A 24,928-nucleotide genomic window follows, 5' to 3' on the forward strand; every position below is an offset into this window, starting at 1 on the left:
TTTTCGGTTCTTTCTGATAATAGCCCCCCTCCCCCCGGCTCCCAAAAAAGTTATAGCCACGTTATTGTATATCTAGGGTTTTTTTTTGGGGGGGGGGGGGGGGTTATACGTTAGCGTTACCGCTAAATGGGGCTTGGTTTATAAGGTACCCTTTGGTACCAAATTTATTTACTCTCATGTTAAACTTGATATTTGTCTGTTCACCTTGTCAAGCGAACTGGATATTTGTCATTAAAATGTCCATTACCGTATTTCGTTCATGTTTTAGTTTTCCCATTTTCAAGGGCAATTTATTTAGTTCATTTCATTAAATCCATTTCATTAGTCATTTGAGTGTAATCAACCTTTTTTCAGGCTCCCGACAGGAAATTGTCTATTAACGTGAATAAACAATTCTATCTTCCTTTCTTGTGTATGAATAACTTACCTTCTCTTCTAACTCACTGTAATCCTAATTTTGCTTAAACCTCATTCTCATCCTATTATTTGCTCTCAAACCATTCAGTTGTAATTTTACTTGGTCAACTGCTTTTCAAATCTAAGCTCAACAAGTAAAGTAGCCATAAGCATGGCGAATAACGATTTTCAAAAGTGAAATTCTTACTCAATCTCGAAAGTTAGGCAATCGCACCGCAATTGCCCAATTTAAACAAGCAGTGTTGAATTGTCACTCCATTGACTTAATACTCAGCTAAGGAGCATAACATGGCGCAGTCAGCAACTGATGCACAAAAAACCCCCCGGAATTTTGACGCTTTCTGGGAAAAAGCAATCATCACACCTCCTTTCATGGGAGAAATGGACGCAACAATGGAAATTGAAATGGTTGGCAAAAGAAGGAATCGGATTGAAGATGGATCTCAGCGGATCACCTACGGTTGTCACAGTTCTTATATCTAACCGAACTTGCGTTTGAAAAACCAGTGGAGAATCACAATCAGGCAACTGAACGCGACAGAAAGATCCGCAACAAACAAATGAAGTAGACATGGCAAAACAGATGTAAAAAGATTGACAAAATTGGCATTTTGTGCAGCGATAAACCTTTGCAGCATTGCGACCAATAAAGCAACCTCACTACTCGACATCTTTATTGGAACAGAGGGCCGTAGGATTTTCAAAAGCAAGCACCCGCATTTCCTCATTGAAAAAGAATCAATGGAAGAACTTTGGCGCGTGATGGAGGTGTCTTTCATAAAAACACGGAAAACAACTTGTGACTGCAAAAAAGAGAACCTGCAGAAGATTTCTATGGTAGACTCAAAGAACAGCCAGAAAAAAGTAGCTTGGGATATGAGAAAACAGCACTAATTCGAGATACTTTAAATTTGAATATGCTGGGATTCGATACCAAAAAAAGAGTTTCTTAATGAAACCTTGTCACCAACAAAAGCAATTGAAGTAGCTATTCACATGGAGATGGGAGCTCAAAATCAGCCAGAGATCAATTAAAATTTTTACACAAACGCTCAATCAGTATACATAGTCAACATCACCAAAGCCGCAATCGCACCACGAGCTACCAACAACATCGGAAAGACTTCACTCGCTCTCCGACTCTCCCGCAAAACCTACCAATAAGCTATTGATTGCGCAATTTGTGGCCAACGCCGGAGTCACATTCACCGTCATAAATGTCCCACAAAAAAGAAATGCAAGAATTGTGGAATTTTTGGTCATTTTGCTAATAAAGTGCAGAAAGCCAAAAGAAATCACAATCTCAAGCATCGCAGTCTCAACAAACGAATGTCAACCTAATCAACTCAACTAGCGAAGGTGATGATGAAGAATCTGTGAACTACAAAACCAGCTATAAACAGCTATGCGATCAAGAATATGACTCCAACTACGACAGTGATTCTGATGACTAGGTTGCTGCTATTCCAAGTGACGGCACAAATCAACTCAAATCACTTAATGCAAAACTTCAACCCGGAAAAATAACCGCAAATTTTGTGATTGTCTTTGGAAGAGTGTGTAGCAAAATCACAAAAACGTTGGCTATCAAAACCCTAAATAGTACCCTAAATGAACGATAGATCACATCAAAAAGTGAAAAACATCTCAAAATATTTTCAAATGAACCGATCAAAGTCCTGGGCAAAACTGCAACCACTGTAATCTACAACGATTGGATAGGTAAGGACGCATGCCTTACAGTTGTAGAGGATGGACACAAACTCATCATCGGAAGGGACATTTTCAGCAGTCTGTGTCTGGAAGTGGTGCAGCAACAAGTAAAAAGGGTAAATGTTTTATCAATATTGTTAATTCTAAATGCAAAATAAAACAAGGTATCGCGTCGCAATTTCCCAATCTTGTTTCAAGAATCGGTCCATAAAAGACACATGCCATTAAATCAAAATATGATCAAAACCTTACAGCAAACCATCGAAAAAGTCGTCGCGTCCCAATTAAATTACAACCTAGAGTTTATGTTGAATTAGGCCAATTACAAAAAGAAGGGAATATTTAAAAAATTATCCAGTTATTTCGACAAAAATAAATATCAAGTTATGACATAGAAATGTTAATAGATTCAATCTTATAACAGCTAACAAACACACACAACGGTTAACGGGAATTTTTTAACCATTGACCTCAAATACGCATATAGCCAACTAAAAATACACAAAGACACTGCAAAACACTTGTAAGCTTTCAAAGCTCATATTGTTTTCCAGACGATATCATAACAATCAGTACTGGATCAGAAGCTGATCATATCAATTAAATCCTCAAATGTCTCACAAAATTAGATGAACTAAATCTGCACCTCAATCCCTAAGAATGTGATTTTGCTAAGACCTAAATCAATTGGCTTGGATTCAAATTCATCAAAATTCCTATATCACCACTAAAAAATAAAACTGCAGCTATTTTAGCCATTCCAACACCAACCACACTCAAACTCCTTGGATCAGTACTTTACATAAGCAAATTCATAACAAAGTTAGCTCCACCCCTTAGGTCATCCACTTAGACAACTTTGAAAAAAGTCTTACTAAGAAGCACATCAAACATTTCAACATTATTAACGATAAGTTAGCGAAAACACTGCAAACTGCATTTTAATCCAAAATTTGACGTCAGAGTAAAATGCGACGCCTCACATTCTGGAATTGGTGCGCAACTTGAGCAAAATACTCCTGATGGGTGGAAACTTATAGCATCCGCATTGCGTTTTCTCAATCCCATAGAATAAAGATACAGTGTAAACGAATTAGAACTATTGGGAGTTGTTTGGTCAGAGGATTTTTCCAAAAACCACCTTTATGGTAAAAGTTTCACAGTCATAACAGACTACAGAGCACTATTGTCAATACCTAAGGAAAATTGCTCAAATAAACTGTACAATAGTAGTCTTTCTGGATGGATTGATTGTCTACTTCCTTATAATTTTGCCATAAAACACAAGACAAGAGCAAAACTGGGGCTTGTTGATTACATCTCCCAAAATCTCTTGCAAATGCAAAGATAATTTCTTTTTACGCTGAACATTTGTTGGTAGCAACAATATCTAAATTTTGGGATTTTTTTAAACAATTCATTGAACATAAACCACCACATTACATAATTTAAATAGAATCGTAAAGTCAGATTTATCCATCTCAAAACCAGTTAGGTCATTTGCACCGCAAACACCCATTTTCAAAAAGGAAAACCACAAATACAGAATAGGTCAATTTCAACGCATTTTTCACACCATAATATTTCCTTGCCAATTGCATCGCAATTCGCACAACCATGTAAGTCTAATAATTCTCACCTAAAAACGCCGATTGCATCGAAAATGCCTTCCTCATATTTTAAATTACACTTTGCGCAGAATTATTTACCTTTAGATAAATCGAGTTCCCTTTAAAAATTTAATGCAATTTTATTGAAAAAATCAGACAGTAAAAAACGTGAACAATCTGAACAATTTAGCCCAATACACTTTTTGTTTGATACCAAATCAACTAATTGCAACAATTACTCTAATTTAGGCGCGAACCTCAAAATTTTTTTCTATAAAAACCGAACACCCAATAATAATTCGCTTTTTCCCAAAACTATTCCACCATCAAGTACTCTGATAATCACTCTATAAATTCTACCTCAAATTGCCGCAAGGAAAGTATGCAAAATCTACACCCACCAAAGTCCGATTATTTTCTCGGACATTTCAACCACTAATATAACGCCAGGGACGAACTCTTCCAACACGGAGACAATACTTTCAACGAGCGCACAGAAAATGGCGGACAATACAAAGCTTTCAGAAACAATCAACCGCATCTTCAGCAAGAAGATTTTGGCCGTTCTAACAGAAAAATATGCCATCTAAAAAAAATAAGGGACTGCATGATTAGAAATGACGAAGAGAGGCTCAAGGATCTCAGTCCCTACGTATACTCATATTGGCGCGATATGAGTGTTAAGCACGGGTTTTTATGCATTGACAAGCTCATAGCCCTTTCGAAAGCTATCAAGGATGCCGTGCTAGAAAACATCCACTTTGCCTCCCCGGGGAGCTTTGCCATGCTTTCTCAGGCTCAAAATGTATGGTTCCCTTAAATTCACCGAGACATATTCTTCAGCAAGAAGATTTTGGCCATTCTAACAGAAAAATATGCCATCTAAAAAAATAAGGGACTGCATGATTAGAAATGACGAAGAGAGGCTCAAGGATCTCAGTCCCTACGTATACTCATATTGCCGCGATATGAGTATTAAGCACGGATTTTTATGCATTGACAAGCTCATAGCCCTTTCAAAAGCTATCAAGGATGCCGTGCTAGAAAACATCCACTTCGCCTCCCCGGGGAGCTTTGTCATGCTTCCTCAGGCTCAAAATATATGGTTCCCGTAAATTCACCGAGACATATCTTCTTGCTGAAGATCATAACGATCGCGATATGAGTGTTAAGCACGAGTTTTTATGCATTGACAAGCTCATAGCCCTTTCGGAAGCTATCAAGGAAGCCGTGCTAGAAAACATCCACTTCGCCTCCCCGGGGAGCTTTGCCATGCTTTCTCTGGCTCAAAAAATATGGTTCCCGTAAATTCACCGAGACATATCTTCTTGCTGAAGATCATAACGCTCGCGATATGAGTGTTAAGCACGGGTTTTTATGCATTGACAAGCTCATAGCCCTTTCGAAAGCTATCAAGGAAGCCGTGCTAGAAAACATCCACTTCGCCTCCCCGGGGAGCTTTGCCATGCTTTCTCAGGCTCAAAATATATGGCTCCCGTAAATTCACCGAGACATATTAGCTAATGCTAGTGAGTTGAAAGCCTGCACGAAAAATGTTAAGAACCTTAAACCAGTGATTCCGCATAACAAATAGTTACCATTACCTAAATGTTTTGAACCGAATATCTGACTCCAAATAGATTTTGGAGGAGCTGTTATTAACAAAAGTTATAGAGCAATATTTCCTAACAGGCATTGATCGCTGCTCAAAAAATCCCACAAAAGAAAAAATAAATAATGCTTCCAGTCCAAATGTACTTAGGTTTCTAAATACATTCATATATAATCACCGAGTACCTAGAAAAAATTGATTAGGCCAAGCTAGATTTTTAAAAGGCGAAAAGTTTCACGAGTTTTGTTTAGAAAACACTATAGAACCAATACATGCTCCTGCACATGATCATAGAGTAATAAATTTTGTTGAACGTCTCATTCAAAATATTAAACGACAGTTATTATGTACGAACACTCATTTTAATTAAAAAATCAATCTACAACAAGCAATACATGCAATCATTCAAAAACTTGGATTAACTAAACAAAAAACAACAAGTATAACACCATTTGAAGCACATTTTGGCAGAAATTGCAATAAATCAGTGGGCTGGGATGAACAGTGGGCTGATACTGGAATGTGCTCAAACGTAGAAATAGCACGAGTCAATTGCGCTGCAAACATCCGTCCACATCAGCAACAACAGAAAACGAAGGACGAAGATAATAGACTTATGTGGTCCGAAGGTATTTCTCGACCTATACCAAGGAGCGAAAAGAGTGTTCAGGTAAATATCGTACAAAAATTTATGCCGGAAATCAAGAAAAGAAGAACGGGTTCTATGATGTTTTGGCTCCGTGGAGCACAGATGGAAAGATCAACCCAACAACCAGCATAAAAAGGAGCCGAATAAGTACATAACTCAGATATTGCTAAATTTGGTACGAGAAACATAATGAGCCCACTATTCTGAAATGAGACCACTGTTTATTATCGAGGAAACCCTAAAACAAAAGATGCAGAATCATAAGACGTATCTTTTAAGAAAGGACTTTGGAATTATAAAAATCAAGCAATCAAAAAAAAGCCTGATGATGTCAGCATAATATCATCCGGTCGTTTTAGCTTTTCAATGACAAGCAATATGGCGAGATTGCTAAAAAAGCGAATCCCCAAAAGAAATCCGATGCACGATGGGGCATTTCTAAACCGGCCAGATTTGACTCAAATTTTAAATTTCAATCTTCCCCAACCAATCGCAGCTCCAACATCACAGTCATCTATGGCAGGCTTGTCCACGCCGCAAATAACATCAAAACTTAGAAATGAAAAATGCTCTAATCAAATAAGCGATATGTCTGATTCAGACACATCCTCAGATAGGCGAGTTGAAAGGCAGCTCAAGAAACAAAAGAGAAACTCTAGCCAGCAGACACAAACAGTAATCCAGGAAATACAAGACACTCATGGCTATTCAACCGAACTTCCTGTATCTGATACAACACTCATAGGCACGGTCTCTCCAAGAAACGCTGATGAGCGTTGAACAATTGACCCAAGTCCGAATCTTTCAACTGAGAGAAAGAAATTACTGTTCTTGAGGCTGAGCAACAATCTGACAATTCAGACCAAAACTATCTTGAAATACAAGATACTCATGGCTATTCAAGCGAACTTTCTGAATCTGATACAACACTCATAGGCACGGTCTCTCCAAGAAACTCTAATGAGCGTTGAACAATTGACCCAAGTCCGAATCTTTCAACTGAGAGAAAGAAGTTACTGTTCCTGAGGCTGAGCAACAATCTGACAATTCAGACCAAATTTATCTTGAAACTGATTAAATATCATTTAATCATTTATTTTATTAATATTTTTTACTATTTAACCGGTGAATAACTTCTTATTTTCCTATTTTTATTTTAGTAATCTTTACGTTTTCGTCAACTGCGGGAAATGTCAATAGGATTGGATGTTTGCCATTAAAATATCCATTACCACATTTAGTTCATGTTTTAATTTTTTCCATTTTCCTTGGCAATTTTTTTAGTTCATTTCATTAAATCCATTTCATTAGTCATTTGAGGGCGCAATCATCCTTTGTTCAGGTTCCATACAAGTTACTGTCTATTCACGTGTATAAACAAATCTTACTTCCTTTCTTGCGTATGAATAACTTATGATCTCCTTTAATTTCCTTTGATCTTAATTTTGGTTAACTTTCATTCTCATTGTCTCATTTGCGCTCAAACAAAGCAGTTGTATTTTAACTTAGTCAACTGCTTTTCAAATCTAAGCTCATCAAGTAAAGTAGCCATTTGCGGCGCGAATATCAAATTTCAAAAGTGAAATTCTAACTTAGGCGATCGCAATGCAATTGCCCAATTTAAACAAGCAGTGGTCAATTGTGACTCAATTGACTTAATATTTATTAAACTACTATTATTTTTTACTTTTCATTTTGTAACCTCTTAACTCACTTATCCCTCAATACCTCTTTTCTTTGGTGCAAAAATTAAAATATTGGAATTGTACCGCGTTTCCATAACTCAACAATTTGTTGTGGAATTGTCATAGCAAAAACAAGTAGTTTGAAAGTTGAGCTAAGGCCTACTTTCAATTCTGAGCTGCAATCGCAGAACAAATCGAGGCCTACTCAGATAAAGGCACAACCGTCTCGCTATTTCTATATAAACTCTACTATCGTTATCACACGGCGCAGTCAGCGTTGGATCAGTCGTTAGATCTGTTCCATCTGGAATTAGCTACGGTGGGTCTGGCCTTGAATAATATGCTCGTGTTTCTCCTGTTTCGTCTGGCCCTGGGCCTGTTCGGTTTTTCACTTTCTGTTGGATCCAAGCATCTGTCCGGCCTAGCTTTGGTCTGTTGATCTAGCCCTAAGTCCATTTCTTCTGACGCAATGAGTTAATTTTCTGAATGTTTTGTTTTTAATTGATATGCACGAGGGTTAGACCAAAAAGTTGTTTCAAAAAACATATTTTGGCTAAAACTATATTGCAATCAGCTTAATATTTGTTCAATGAATTGCAATTATATGAATAACTCAAGTGGTTCCTTTGTTAATTGGTGTGCATATGTTTAACTGTTTAGTTCGGACTATTTTGTTAGCTTTATTGGGACTATTTTGTCTGGGACTTTTTTGTCTGCTTTTTTGGGACTGTTTTGTCTGGGAATATTTTGCTATTCGGGACTGTTTTGTCCGTGACCCGATAAGAGGCGAGTCTTCATTGTAAGAGGTGTTGCCTAATGAGCTGGGACAATCAATAGTGATCAATGAGGGAGGAGCTAAAATTTTTTATTAGGCCATAAGTCGGCGGTGGGAAACATTTGGGATCAAGATAACAAGAAATACCTGAATAGATTTTTTGGAAGGATTTTTTTAGCAAGAGTTATCCCACTGTTGATTCGAACTAAACTGATTATGATAACAAGGATCGGCTGTGAAAACGACTTCATTAATTTAATTCTATTTCCGTCTGACCTGGCGTCTGTTCAACTGAGGCTTCGAGTCTCTTCGGTCTGACATGGGTCCTCCCGGTCTTGCCGTGAGTCTGTTCAGTTTGACTTTGAAGGTCTATTTAGTCTAGCTTAACAGTCTGGAATCGGATCTCTTCGGGCTAGCCATTTTCTTGGTCTTGCTTTTGGGTGTGTTTGGTCAACTAATAGGTCTGTTGGTTCTAATCTTGGGGATGTTTGACAAGGCCTTGTGACTGTTCGGCTGGTGTCTTGCCTGTACGGGCCTGCTCTGGGGGTTTTCGGTTTTGCATAGGATCATCAATTTGATCTTATTGTCCTTGCCATTGGTGTGTGCTGTCTGGCCTTTGGTCTGTGACCCAGACTCAAATTTCTGTCATTAGTTTATTGGCTCGTTCTGCCGCTGGGTCGGTTCGGTCTGACATTGGGTCTATATGGAATGGCTTTAACTCTGTTCGTTCAGGCCATGGCTCTTGTCTTGGTCACTTCAGCCATACCATTTGTGTCTGTGTATTCAGTTTTCTGAGGCATGTTGTTTCTGCACTTACTTTTCTTCGGCCTGGCATTGTGTAGATTCATTCTCGCCTTCTGTTTGTTCGCACTTACCTTGAAGGCCTTTGGTCTCTTTGGTCTTCTGGTCTTGGGTCTGTTCGGTCTGATCCAGAGTCTCGTCGTGTGTGGCCCAGGTTCGTCAAAAGTCTGGTCCACAACTGAACTTCAGTTTGTTCAATCTGGAACCCCGTTTACAAACCAAAGACCTCTGGCTCTGAACTCTTTCTGTTTGAAGACAAAATTTCTATTCTGCTAGGGTTGGATAATCTGGCAAGAGTCGGTTAGTTAACCTTTCATAGGCCAATACCATATTGCACAGTCCGGTTGAGTACAAGTTGAGTTGCACAAACAGAAGTTTGGGAAAGCAGGCATACCAAAAAGGATTCCAGCTTGATCTGATAACCCAACCAATAGATCGTATATACTGCTGGACTGCCATAAACCAAATAAAATCATTCGACTTTCCACGACTATCAAGATTAATCTTTACTTCGGCCTCCTCCGACAGGAATAGCAATATCATTCCAGGGCCAGTAACGACAAAGTCCAGAAAAGTAGCCAAAAAAATTGGGTAATTTTGCAATTCGCGAAGGTCGGCTGAGAATACAAAACAACAGACGAAGTAGAAGTTGAAAATACACGACACAAGTGAGAGAAAGAGCTGAAAAACTATTTTTTCTTCGTCTTTTCTCCGTGAAGATATCAATTTAATTCACTAATATGTTAATATTTCAATATGAAATGTCTTTTTTTCACTTTTTTGAATCACCGATTGATGTTCTACAGATTTTTCATAACATGTTTGGAGTAGCAAAACGGTTCTACTTCTTCTCACCCCAATTTACCTAACCCCCATTATTTAAACCCGTATATAATCACACCTCAGTCATTTAACCCCGCAATTAATTCACACCGAAATCGGTTTAACACTGCAACGTTTTATCTATTACGGCGTCCAAGAGCACAATAAGCAAAGCTTAAGTTCAAATGATTTAAATAACAAAAAACTATTGACTTTCAAGAAGGCGGCATTGAAACAGCTTGCGTTTGTTTGAACTCAAATAATAATGGCGAGGTTGCTTTTTAGCTCAATCCCTTTGATCGGAAAAAAACACTTGACAACTCTTACCTCTCTCATGCACGTTGCATCAAAAAGTTTAAAAACTGTCCTAGTCTAGAAGACAGAAGAACCGGTACTTTTCAAATAAGAAGAAGTAAGCTAAAATATAAAACCTGTTTTCTGAGCAGGCATAAGTGAGAGAATCAAAACAAAATTTAACATTGTGCTAAACAGAATTTTTCTTGAAATCCAGATGGATAATACTGCTAAGAGATATGCTCTGCAAGTTTGATATGCAAATGATGCAAAACTGGTTGCCAATTAGGAGTCCAATCATAGGGTTCACACTTGGTATCAAAATTCAACCAATGAGTCACGATATAAGGCTTCGACAAAACTCCTACATGTTTTTCTTTTTGTGATTATGTGTAAATTAAAAAATGAAATTCTTCATAATATTGATGAGTTGCCGCTCTCGTTGCGAGTACCAACCCATAAAAAGTATGATGAGTTTCAGATTTAAGTTAACACATAAACACAAAAATCAACACAAGGAAACTTCAAACACACAACTGAGACAAACTGACAACTGCCCTGGAAAAAAAGAATATCAGTTTCATCCCTGTAAATCTCCATCAAGTTCTGCACCTGTCCTTTGAAGTTCTCATAAATTTTCTTTTTTGGTTATTTTTTCCGGATGAAGCATTCAGAAAACTAAACTTTGCATCGCAGCGTTTTTGCAAATGAGCGAAAGGTCTTTAAATTCTGGTTGGGATCTGGAGAACAAGGCGTGTATCCCATAATTCCAGACCTCAGCAACAATTGGTTGTTCTTGCAATTCCATTTAAGTTTTTTTTATTCCACGTTTGTGGGGAAGAAAGCAGGACGGCTTAGTTGTGGACAAGTGATATAATTTAATTGGAAATATAAACATAGCCCGTCTATTTTTTCCATAGCGAAGCTATCTAAAGAATGTTAATCTGCCACAAAGTTAATTCCTCGACAATCAGTTTAAAAATTTTTCTACTTCCTCATTTTTTAAAGCTAAAGCTGGGATCATTTTAAGCTCCAGGGCCTCTTCATGGTTTTCTGACACCAGCTGTTTCAATCCAAATTCTTTAATTTTCCTAATCAAATATTAGGTTAAGTGGAAACAACAGCCCGATACCACTGAAGCTGGATGGTGTTTCGAAGGCACTAACCGTGACAAATATAAAACTAGCAAAACTTTATCCACCTAGCATTCTGGGGCAAAGTTTTCTGAGGCATCAAGTGATCGGCTGTACGTTTTGTCCGTTTTGTTTGCAACGACGGCATACAAACAAGCACGAACAATAGCAAGAATATACATGAAGGGCGTAACTTCGGATGAACATTTCATTGGATGATAATTGAAACCTACAGTCCATCAATCAAAACTTAGAACCATCGGGAACCGATATCAATTAGGGACCACCAAAAGATAAAATGCTCTCGTGTTCATCTTTGCCGCTGCCATACAACAAAAACATTTTAAACGTATCGGTTATATCAAAACGCCAGTCCAACTGTTCACAGTTTGACACTGTTTGCATACTTTTTAAAACGCCGCGATGTTTGATTTAAATTGGGTTTAAACGGCAACGCATACAGTGTCGAGATAACTTCACTTACTGGTGCAATCAGAGAAGCCACGTCTGCTGCGGGCGGTAAGTTTTCACTCAGGGTTTTGATATTTTTTATAACTTTTTCTATAGCTCGATTCCAAATAGAATTATTATGATTGTGCTCTCCAATTACGCGAATAATTTAGCAATCTTGTGAAAATGCGGAGCCGAGGCACTTGTAGTTTTTGATATTTTGAGCAATTCCGGGCAGTGGTAACCTTACTTACTCTTTTAACATAAAACATATGGCCTTCTACGACCAATTTTTATTTTTTTTAGAAGAAACGGGAAGTTCAGAGCCGGCAGACATCATGTTGATTTCAAAATGCAATGAAACGAAAAATGTTCAAGAGTTCCATCCATTTTTCAATTGCTCTTAATTGCACCAATAGAAAATAGACGAGATAACGATTTCGCTAATAATTTTTGCTTTGAACTATTGAGTTGTTGGCTTTAATTCCTTGAAAAACATGACCTATGAATTTACAGACAACAGTCCGTGTGAACTGACAGAGGTGTGATTAAGTAAATTGATACATTTCAGCAGGATTTTAGTCTTTTATAATTAGACTGAAACGAATTGATTGTGGTCTAATTAAGCTCAATTATAAAATGCATGAATACGGGGTTCAAAAGTAAAGTGGCTATATAATTGAGGGGCTGATTGATATATGGGTTAAAAACGGGATTTAAATTATAGAGGGTTAAAAAAATCGTAGTGAAAGAATGTGACACCTAACAAAACAGAAAAATGAAAATGGACCATATTATTTACGCCAGCAATGTTGATTAAAGTTTTTGAAGTGATTATGACGAAACCACCAAGCACACAGCTGCAATTATATGAAAATTTACTATACCACATCATTTGCAAGATCTTACACTTTAAAAATTAACCTTGACCTTTTTTTTAAAAAAAAAACTGATACAATAAATATGTCTTCCTGATATTAACGCAAGATTTTGATTATAGGTTTACGTTAAACAACAGAGACTGCCATTAAACCTCATTATTTCAACGTCAAAGTGGATACAAATCTCGGCATTCAATTCAAGATAAAAGATATAATATTAACTGAACTCGTTTAACTGCGTTAAATCCTAGCCCCCAGTCTGAACCATACCAAAAACTACTACATGGGCGGCTAATAACTACCATTTTATACTTTTCACTTTGCAGATTGACTAGAATGACCGGGCTCTAGATATTTCATTAATGAGCTGAATTTCAACCCTAGTTTCATCGTCACCGAAGTAGTTGTAATCAAAATCCAAGCCACTGTCCCTACCAATACTATTAACGGGGTGGGTTGAGCTCCTCGTTGAGCTCCTCCTTGCCCACTGCATTGAATTGGAAAAAATTGGTCTCAAGCAAACCAATTTCAATCAGGCGATTGGTTGAACTCCACCGTTAATCTTTACCTCAAAATAATAATTGTGTTGAACAAATGAACTTTGGCCTTTCCGATATCAACGAATCCTCAGGCATCGTCTTATTGGTCTATGTTATGTTTTTAAAAAAATTCACGTTGGCTGCCTATGTTTATGATGTCTGTTGCACTCAATTACTTGGTGACTAGTCAATTGAGTGGCGATTGTATCTTTACCAAAATGATTGATGAAATTGCGCTGCGATTGCCAACTCAGTTTCCACTACTTGAATTCCGAGCCTTGAATTTAGCATTCGCGGTGCAAATGTCTTGACTATCCTGAACTTGCTAATTGAAGAGCAATTAGTTAACTTCAAATTACAACTGGTTTACAGCGGTGTAAAAGAGAGAATGAAACAAAATTATAAAATCTAGATCAAAAAAGAAATTAACAAAGTTTTGGGATTGTTCACACTTTACAGCCCATCTTTCATTTGGGTTTCTTGGGGATGCCACGGCAATGAAGTTGGTATCCGAAATGGGAAGCTCTGTAAAATTCTTCCGTATTCTGGATATTTTGCACAAAGATTTGGGGTAGGGAGTTCTTTTTCTGTTTTTTGAGTTGGCATTTATTCCTTCTGATCGAGGAGGTATCGAAATCTGATGTGTCGCTTTAGAATACTACGTTTTTTTTCCGCAAGACAGGCGTTAATTGCCAAGCAGAAGGAATTGATTGCGACGCGGATGGTCCTGCTACATTGGGTTGTGTAGGTGGAACATCAATTGGTACTCAATTGGAACCTCAAATAAATTATTTGCGTCAGATCTGGCTGGTTCTGAAATGGACCATCATGCTCGGGTTAACGTTCGTCATCATGCTTGTTGGAATTCTCATCTTTTGGATGGCATGAGCAACATTACTAGAAGTGGAAAAATAGGAACGTCCGGAAAAAATAATGCTAACGTCTTCAGGTTGTTTGCAATTGCGTTTAATTTTCTTGCTCCCCAATTCTTTTAGAAGCGAATCTTTCTTGTGGTTGATGATTTTCTGCTCTAATGTTTTCTCTTGTATTTTCTTGGCCGCCTATCGATGTATTGGCCAAGATCTGTATCCCTCTCAATTCTCGTCCCAAATTTGGCAATGTCTGAATTTCGTACTCGAACTTCTGGGCTATTTGGTTCTTTGATGACACTGGTCGTTGAGCTAAATTTTCCTACAGTGCTCCCTGGGGCGAGAAGCCCGTATAGTCCATCTACATTCTTCTTTTGCTTTTGCACTGCATGTACCTTTTGTGCTATCTTGAATTGCACGCTCTTTTCGCTTCCCGAGATTGGCCTGGAGATACCTCCGGACCAACTTAATCTCGTTTCTCCATTTTAGAGTTTTTGTTGCTCTTCGTGAGCTGCGGCGCAGATGACTTTCTCAATTTCAACATCAGAGCACATACTTGTCTCTGTCCAGTGAGCATCCGTGAGATACGATCTGCCTGGGATGGTATCATCGTCTACATCATATTTAATTATTTTTTTATAGTTCAAATTTTATTTGATTTTGAGGTGATATTTAAAATTGATGTATTGCAATGTCTGCCAAGTTGTGCTTCAAATGGTGAAATTTTTGCTGTTTTTATAGATAATCTTAACAAATAAATAATTGGATGTATTGATTGTTCAAGATTAAATTTTTTTATTTAGACGCGCTTTCATGCATGATAATTGGCGTTTAATTGATTGAATGAGATTTTCGACCAAATATATTGCTCATTGATTAATTGCAGGTGCATATATTGGTTCAATATTGTTTCCAGTAAGGAATGTTTCAAGTTTTTTACCCGTCAAACATCTAGATTTAGCTAGCCTAATTGTTCTAGGTACTCCGTGATTATATATATATATATATATATATATATATATATATATATATATAAATGCAATAAAAAATTTAATTACATTTGTGCTAGATGGGTTATTTACTATTTCTATTGTGAGATTTGTTGAATATCAATCGACACTTGTAATGAAATATTTTTCTATGCGCTTTTCATTATTAATAGATCCACCAAGGTCTATTTGAATTTCGTCATTCGGTTCAAAAAAATTAAGAAAAGGTGACCATTTGCTATGGGGAGTCACTGGTTTTATATTCTTACCACTTTCCGTTCAGGCTTTGCACTCGTTAGCTTCAGCCAATATATCTCGATGGATATATGGCCAACAAATGTTTTGTGCTAAAGACAAAACAACAAAACTTCCGGGGTTTGTGGAGCGAATGTCCTTCAGCACAGCGTCTTTAATGGTTTTAGAGATTGCGATCTTTTCATTGATGCACTAAAAACCATGCTTTACGCTCATGTCCCACCAATAGGAATATATGTAGGGGCTGATTTCTTTCAACCTTTCTTCATCGTTGCGAATGGCGCGATCTCGCACCTCTTTCAAGATGGCGTCCCTTCCGGTCAAAATCGCCCCGTTTTTGGCTAAAGGTCTTGTTATTCGTGTCGGTCAATCTATGATCTTCCGCGGTGTCGATGGCACTAGTTGAGGGCGTTGTCTTGGTATTAGACAAGGTGTTTGATGCTGGAGTCGCATTGGAAGGTGAGTTGTCTGGAAAAGTGACCCGGGCCTTCGTTGGTGTAGATTTTTTTGCTTTAGTTCCCGGCATATTGAAGATAGCTTTGATGAAGTGATATTTTGATTGGTGAATTTTGAAATGATTTTGGGCAAAAAGCAAAGTATTTTCGTGTTGGTTGTATTTTTAGTTGGAATTTTGTATTTTCGCGCAAAATTTGAGGAATTTGTGGTGATTATTTGAGTTGATGTCAAATATGGGCTTTATTGGGTTGAATTGTTCAGATTGTTCACGTTTTTTATTGTCTGACTTTTGCAGTGTAAATGCAGCAAATTTGTTAAAGGAATGTGATTTATGCAATGGCAAATTATTTAGTGCTAATTGTGGCTTTGGATTTTGAAGAGGTATTTTCGATGCGATTGGCATTTTCAAGTAGGGATTAATAGCCTTGTTTTGATGTGCCAATTGCAATGCAGTTGGTAATGAAGTTTTGTGATGTAGTGATTGTGATGCAAATAATTTCATCCGATTTTGCAAATTATTTTGAATTAAAGAAGGTGTTTTCGGCGCGATTAACTTACTTGATGGTTGTGCGGGTGAATGTAGTTTTAACATTCGATTTAACTTCTTTACAGTTTGTAATTTGGTTTTAGTTAAATTTTTAAAGGAATCCCAAATTTTGGATTTCGTTGCTACCACAAAATATTCGTCATATGATGAAACTTTTTTTAGCTTTTGCATAGGTATTTCTAGAGATGTAGTCTACAAGACGCTTTTTTGCCCCAGGCATGCGTTCAATTTTAAAATTGGAGGGAAGTAGACAATCAGTCCATTTAGAAATTCCACTACTGTAGGATTTTTTGATCTGTGCTCTTTTAAAGTTAATAACAGAGCGCAATGATCTGCTATTACTGTAAAGTCCTTTCCGTAAAGGTAATATTTAGAGTAGTCGATTGACCAAACGACTCCTAGTAGCTCTAATTCGTTGACACTGTATTGTTCTTCTGTAGAACTTAGGAATTGTGATGCAAAAGCTATAGTTTTCCATCCATCAGAAGTGTTGTGTACAAGAGCAGCACACAATCCATAGCGAGAAACATCACATTTCACGCGAATATCTAGTTTGGGGTTATAATGCCTATTTTTGGTGCCTGCAGCAATTTTGTCCTTTATAATGTTGAAATGTTTAGTGTGTTCTTCAGTTCAGCAAAATTTGACGGATTTTTTGAGAAGTGGTCTAAGTGGGTGCCAAAATTGTGCTGGATTTGTTATGAATTTAATTATAAAGTGAACTGAAAGATCTGAGGCATTTTTGCGTTGATGGTGGTGGTATTGCTAACATAGCTGCTGATTTATTTTCAATTGGTGATATGCCAGTTTGGGTGAATTTGTACCCAAGTCATTCATTTTTTGTTTTTGCAAAATAGCATTTTTCAAGATTAATTCTTAAATTATCCTCATCTAGTTTTTTAAGGCATTTGGTGACATTCGGACCCCGTGCTAACAATAACAATGTCGTCAAGGAAGCAATAGTTGTTTTGGAGGCCTCTAAGTGTATAATCCATTGCTTTTAGAATTTCAGCAGGCATGTCGGTAGGGCAGTAAAATCCACTTTTAAATCTATAGGTGCCAGTGGATTCTCCGCAAATAATATTGAAATTGCAATGTTTTGCAGTGTTTATGCGCAATTGTAGTTGACTATGAGCACATTTGAGATCTAATGTTGAAAAATAAGCTTGTTGACCGTTTTAGGTATTTGTATGATAATGTGAATTTGAATCTATTAACTTTTTGATGATTGGAATTTGGTATTTAATTTTGTGAATTGATTTATATAGAAATTTAGAGTTTAGCGCTAATTTAATAGATTAATCTTCCTTTACCGTAATTACCATCGGGGAAAAGAATTGTTCGTCAGAGCAGCTAGATAATTTTTTAATGTCTTTTTTTTCTGTTGACGATCTAATTCGACCGTAACTATAGGTTCTAGATTAATTGGAATGCGTCGACTTTTTGTAAACTTTTGATGAAACTTTGATTTATTTACATGGATCTCTGAGAGGCCGATTCTAGATACTAGATGTGGAAATTGTCTCTTTAATTTTACATGTAGAATAATTAATTTTGTTAACACATTTACCCCTTTTTTGCTTGTTGTTGTACCACTGCCAGACCAAGGCTGTTGAAGAGATCTATCCCAATGATTAGCTTATATCCATTCCCCTCAACTATTAATCAAGCTTCCCCACAAGTCCAATCACTTTATGTCACTGTTGTGGAAAGTTTTCCCAGAACTTTGATCGGTTCATTTGAAAATGTTTTGAGATCTTTGTCCTTTTTCATGGTCATCTGTCTTGCCAATGGTGTAGTTTTGAGGATTCTGTTTTTGATGAGGTTGCACACTAAGCCTGAATCAATCAATGAGTTTGACAGGATGTTTCCAAACTTAATTTTTTTCATTTAGGGTTTCCAGTTGGTTCGCAGAATTACTAGAAATAGCTGCCACGTAGTCATAACAATCACTATCGTAGTTATAGTCGTAGACTTGATAATAGAGTTGTTGATAGATTGTTATGTAATTAGCAGATTCTTCATCGTCACTTTTGGTGGGGTTTGTATCAATCTGATTGGCATTTGATTGCGGAGTTTTTGGTGTTTGGGAGTGTGACTTTTTAGGCTTACGGCACTCCTTTGCAAAATGTCCCGTAATTCCACAGTTATTGTATTGCCATTTGTACCGTTTGCGGGGCAAATTTGACAATGGTTATGGCTCTAGCATTGACCACCGTTTTCGCAAATGCTAGTATATTGCTGATTTTCCTTTCTGTTGTTTAGAAAATAAGAAAACAAAACGATCATAGTTGATGTTTCTGGTTTCTATAAATGAGTCCTCCATCAATTGCCAAAGTTGGTTGCGAACTTTCCGATCCCTTTCAGTTGCTTGAGCATGGTATTCCACGGGTTCTCCGAATACTGGCTCAAGTGTGTACGTGATCGCTGGAGGTGGTCCATTTATCAAAGTTTCTAAATGAATCCCTTCATTCGCCAACAATGCCAATATCCATTGTTCCATTTTTCTTTACTCTTCTAACACAAAAGCTATGGCCTTCTTTAACCATTTTTTCTTTGTTTTTAGAAGGAACGGGAAATTCAGAGTCGGCATTTATCATGTTGATTTCAAAATGCAGTCGAACAAGAAATGTTCAAGAGTTCCATCCATTTTTCAATTGCTCTTAATTGCCTCATTAGAGAACAGGTGAGATAACGATTTCGCTAATAATTGTTGCTTTAAATTATTGAGACGTTGGCTTTATTTCCTTAAAGATTATGACATCTGAAATTACAAACTACTGTCTGTGTGAATTGACAGAGGTGTGATTAAGTAAATGGATACATTTCAGCAGGATTTTAATCTTTTATAATTAGACTAAATAGAATTGATTGAGCTCTAAATAACCTCGATTATTTGAAGCCTAAAGACGGGGTGAAACAATAAAGGGGCTATATAATTGAGGGGTTGATTGATAAATGGGTTAAAAACGAAAGTTAAATTATAGAGGGTTAAAAAATCGTAGTGAAAGAATAGGGCACCTAACAAAACAGAGAAATGAAAATGGACCAGATTATTTGCGCCAGCAATATTGATTAAAATTTTTCAAGTGAATATGACGAAGTCACCAAGCACACAGCTGCAAGTATATGAAATTTTACTATACGACATCAAATGCATGATCCTATGTTTTAATAATAAATCTTGAATTTTTCCAAAAAAAAGATCTTATACGATAAAAATGTCTTCCTGATAATAATGCAAGATTTTGAATATACATTTACGTTAAATCACAAAGACTGCCAGTTACCTCATTATGTTAACGTCAAATTACATACAAATCTCCGCATTCAATTCAAGATAAAATATATAAATTTAATTGAACTCTGCGTTAAATCCTAGCAGCCCCCAGTCTTAACCATACCAAAAACTACTACATGGACGGCTCAAAATTACCATTTAATACTTATCACCTCAAAGATTGACTAGCATGACCCGGCTCTAGATATTTCATCAATGAGATCAAATTCACCCCTAGTTTCATCTTCACCGAAGTAGTTGAATTCAAAATCTGAGCTCCTCGTTTCATCCTCGCCCCTTGCCTTGAATTGGAAAAATTTGGTCTCAACCGTACCAAATTAAATCAAGCGATAAGTTGAACTCCACCATTCATCTTTACCTCAAAGTTTGCATTCGAGAAGTGGGCCCCTGGTTCTATCTCAGCCAGAACCCTTTAATGGAAAAGTAGATGTCCCTTCGTTGAAAATTCATGTTGATTGAGTTGTGAAAATCAATTGTGCATCACCACTAAAAAGCAAGTGGACTTTGGCCCTTCCGATATCAGCGAGTCCTCATGCATCGCCTGATTTGTTTATCTGATGATCTAAAAAGATTCCCGTCGGCTGCCTATGTTTATGATGTCAATACCAATTTGCTAATTCAGATTTGATATGATGTCAAGGATATGTTATATGAAATTTTTTGTCCATTTTGGGTTTCTTTTCCTTGCAACAAAAACTAAAGTTGGATTAGTTAGCGCTTTTACTAAGTGAATTTTGAAGTTTCTTTTTAACCAGTCTGGTTGCAGAAAAGTTTCTAGGTTGCTTGCAGAAAAATTTCTTTTAGTTGCCTCGAGCGAATTTATGTTATCAAGTTGTGCAATGCGAAACGCAGCATCTCTCGCAGGTGAAAACTTTCTTCCCAAATATTGAGTGAAATAATTAATTTTGTTAACACATTTACCCCTTTTTTGCTTGTTGTTGTACCACTGCCAGACCAAGGCTGTTGAAGAGATCTATCCCAATGATTAGCTTATATCCATTCCCCTCAACTACTAATCAAGCTTCCCCACAAGTCCAATTACTTTATGTCACTGTTGTGGAAACTTTTCCGAGAACTTTGATCGGTTCATTTGAAAATGTTTTGAGATCTTTGTCCTTTTTCATGGTCATCTGTCTTGCCAATGGTGTAGTTTTGAGGATTCTGTTTTTGATGAGGTTGCACACTAAGCCTGAATCAATCAATGAGTTTGCCAGGATGTTTCCAAACTTAATTTTTTTCATTTAGGGGTTCCAGTTGGTTCGCAGAATTACTAGAAATAGCTGCCACGTAGTCATAACAATCACTATCGTAGTTATAGTCGTAGACTTGATCATAGAGTTGTTGATAGATTGTTATGTAATTAGCAGATTCTTCATCGTCACTTTTGGTGGGGTTTGTATCAATCTGATTGGCATTTGATTGCGGAGTTTTTGGTGTTTGGGAGTGTGACTTTTTAGGCTTACGGCACTCCTTTACTTTTACGTTAAATCACAAAGACTGCCAGTTACCTCATTATGTTAACGTCAAAGTGCATACAAATCTCCGCATTCAATTCAAGATAAAATATATAAATTTAATTGAACTCTGCGTTAAATCCTAGCCCCCAGTCTTAACCATACCAAAAACTACTACATGGACGGCTCAAAATTACCATTTTATACTTATCACCTCAAAGATTGACTAGCATGACCCGGCTCTAGATATTTCATCAATGAGATCGAATTCACCCCTAGTTTCATCTTCACCGAAGTAGTTGAATTCAAAATCTGAGCTCCTCGTTTCATCCTCGCCCCTTGCCTTGAATTGGAAAAATTTGGTCTCAACCGTACCAATTTAAATCAAGCGATAGGTTGAACTCCACCATTCATCTTTACCTCAAAGTTTGCATTCGAGAAGTGGGCCCCTGGTTCTATTTCAGCCAGAACCCTTTAATGGAAAAGTAGATGTCCCTTCGTTGAAAATTCATGTTGATTGAGTTGTGAAAATCAATTGTGCATCACCACTAAAAAGCAAGTGGACTTTGGCCCTTCCGATATCAGCGAGTCCTCATGCATCGCCTGATTGGTCTATCTGATGATCTAAAAAGATTCCCGTCGGCTGCCTATGTTTATGATGTCAATACCAATTTGCTAATTCAGATTTGATATGATGTCAAGGATAGGTTATATGAAATTTTTTGTCCCTTTTGGGTTTCTTTTCCTTGCAACAAAAACTAAAGTTGGATTAGTTAGCGCTTTTACTAAGTGAATTTTGAAGTTTCTTTTTAACCAGTCTGGTTGCAGAAAAGTTTCTAGGTTGCTTGCAGAAAAATTTCTTTTAGTTGCCTCGAGCGAATTTATGTTATCAAGTTGTGCAATGCGAAACGCAGCATCTCTCGCAGGTGAAAACTTTCTTCCCAAATATTGAGTGAAACTATTGCTGTTTGTAAACAAAACCTCATTCGTGGTTTTTTTGAGTCATGGATGCTGTGTTTTCCCCTCTATTTCAAACTCCTTCTATCTTAAAGTTCTTTCAGGAGTTCCTGCATTTGGTCAATCAATTTGAAAATCTTGCTTCACTCTCCTGTCAGAAACGTTCAATTTTGATCCTATTTGATGGAATCTTGTCAGTTTTCTGTTTTGGATTCATGTTTTGGTTTGTTGGGTTGTTCTTGCTTCATTGTTGAGCTTTTTGGCGACAAATTGATATGATCCCCAAGGCTCCCTTTGCGTTTCAAAATTGGACACTTTAAACTCAGTAGTTTTTCGTGTGAAAGTTGCTGTGGAACATCCGTCTCTGTTCTTGCTCTATTGTCAATTTATTTTTTCCTGCTATTTGTAAATTGAAATCGGATAACAGTTTGCAAAAATACAAAGCTTTGGTTTTTGATATTTTAAATATACCCCCTTCACAATCTGCCCCCAGTTTTTGCGCGCCATCATAAGTGGATTGTAAGTTTACAGAAATGAGTTCTCTCTGAGAACTGAGGGAGATCTTCTTCCCCAGAGAATCAAAAAAATATTTGGACACTATTGAGAGTTCTCTTGCGAGACGACCTTAGCGGGTCTTAGGTTTAAGTTAATGAACCCGGTAAAGCAAATCAGTTTGCATAACTGTTGGGTAGCTGCTGTCTATTACGGGTCCGATGTTAGAGTTCCTCTTAATGTTTAGATTTTGAATAAATTTTGAGTGAATGCTTTTTGCCCAAGGCTTTGTTTGTTTTAACCTTAAACTAATTATCGATGAACCAACTGTTGCGGTAGAAGATTAATTTATTCACTTGCTTAAATTGTTCTAAAAAGACATATACTCAAGTCACTTAAACTCAAAAAGACCAAGTGTGGTTGAAACAGGTTGTTATATCTCGTTGTAACCATCATATTTTCGGCTATGGCTGGGGGGTCAAAACTAATTTTCAGATTAAATGGAAATCACAAAAATGACATTCAACCAATTAAACATTCATTTGTAAAAACTGGAAGCACGTTAGTTTCAAATACGGTGTAATTATAAATTTTATCAATCTGAGCAATGGAATGGACAAACAAAGCAATTTGCGATTGGATGTAAATCGTACAAAAGGCACTAAGAACAGCAGATATCCAACTATATTTTTTTCCAATCGAGTTCAAGCAAATTAGTCCTGTCGTTTATTGTTTTAGCTCTATCGTTAAGTTGTTTATGAGTGCCTGTTTTGAAGAACGCATACAATGAACGTGTGTTCAAATTTTTTGAACAAGAGTCAAGAGAAACTGATCTTGTAAGGAGCTAAAATCCAAAATAAAATTCAAATAATTTTCTCTTTTTGCATTCTAACGAATATATGTGTTGCCAGGGAATTGAGAATTGAAGTATCTTGATACGAAGTTAATCAGAGCTTCACGAGTCTTGATAAGATCTTGGTAAGAAAAAGTCAAGATATGTAAGGATATGCAGGACCTTTGCAAGAAAGTCAAGAAACGAGATTATGATAAGATAAACAAGCAAGAATTTATGCAGGATCTTAGCGTTATAGGGTCTGAAAGCAAGAATTAAAAGTATCATGCAACAACTATCGCAGAATTTTCTGCATTCGATGTGGTTCTGCCCTCCTCCTTTTAAATTCCAGGCTGGGGTCCGGCAGTGGCAGAGTTACTAAATGATTTATTGTAGCACTGATATAGCACGGTACAAAAACCGTACTTTTTCAGTTCTCCGAAGAAGAACTAAACAAGACAAGAAAGAGGAAAAAGGACGAAACAAAGCAAAATAATAATGTAAGTTAGACGACAATATAGTTAGAAAATTTTCGGAACGTCGAGTTAAAAGCTGACTTTTGAGATTTTTCTTTTATATTGTGGTTATTCCGCCCTTTTTTATTCGGGTCTGGGAACACGTAGTGGCAGTGTTACTGAACTCAGTGTTTTGTACTAATATAGCACGGCAAAAAGTACTTGTAACATTTTATCGAAAAAGAACAAAAAAAGACAAGAAAGAAGAAAAAGTCAAAGCAAAACAAAACAATTGTAGCATAGCTAAACGATTGTCAGAATGTATCTCCAATCGAGTTTAAAAAGGACTTTGAGTTTTTTCCTATTTTGTGTGTTTTCCCTCCCTTTTCATTCCGGACCGGAGACCCGCAGTGGGAGTGTTACTGAATTGTGTTGATTTTAATACTGAAATAGCACTGTAAAAAAACCGCACATTCACAGGTCTCTGAAAAACAATTAGAGAAGACAAGAAAGAAGAAAAATACAAATCAAAACAACTTATAGTAGTACCGATATAGCACAGTAAAAACCCTACTTTTACACTACTCCCAAAAGGAACAATTGAAGACGTTCAAGACCATACATTAAAAGATTTTGATGATAGGCGGTATTGAACAGTTCTACGACTTTTGTTAATTCGGCACTATATTCATTGGAGATTAGCGTCCAAATTTGGGTAAGCGTGCAGTTGCACGTTTCTTTGATATCGATGATTATCTCACTAATTACATACGTCAAATTCAGTCAAACTTTCCTATCTGCTAAGTGTTTTGTTGGTGTTGATGTTGCTCATAATTAGTCAATTCTTATTTGGTCAAAATGATAACGAATTGAGTACCATTTGAAAAAGTGGAAAAAAAAATTATTCCCTTCATGAAGTCCATAACGATCATAATTCTCT

General features: G+C 36.9%; 1 protein-coding gene across 1 annotated transcript in view; it reads right to left on the reverse strand.

The window, feature by feature from the left end:
* The window catches only part of LOC142345766 (thimet oligopeptidase-like), a 112,677-nt gene that overhangs the window by 79,811 nt on the left and 7,938 nt on the right, over positions 1 to 24,928 (reverse strand). The gene's annotated exons all lie outside the window — the stretch shown is intronic.

The sequence above is a fragment of the Convolutriloba macropyga genome, chromosome 9 (assembly GCF_964194025.1).
Source record: "Convolutriloba macropyga chromosome 9, txConMacr16.3, whole genome shotgun sequence".
NCBI classification, from domain to species: domain Eukaryota; kingdom Metazoa; phylum Xenacoelomorpha; order Acoela; family Convolutidae; genus Convolutriloba; species Convolutriloba macropyga.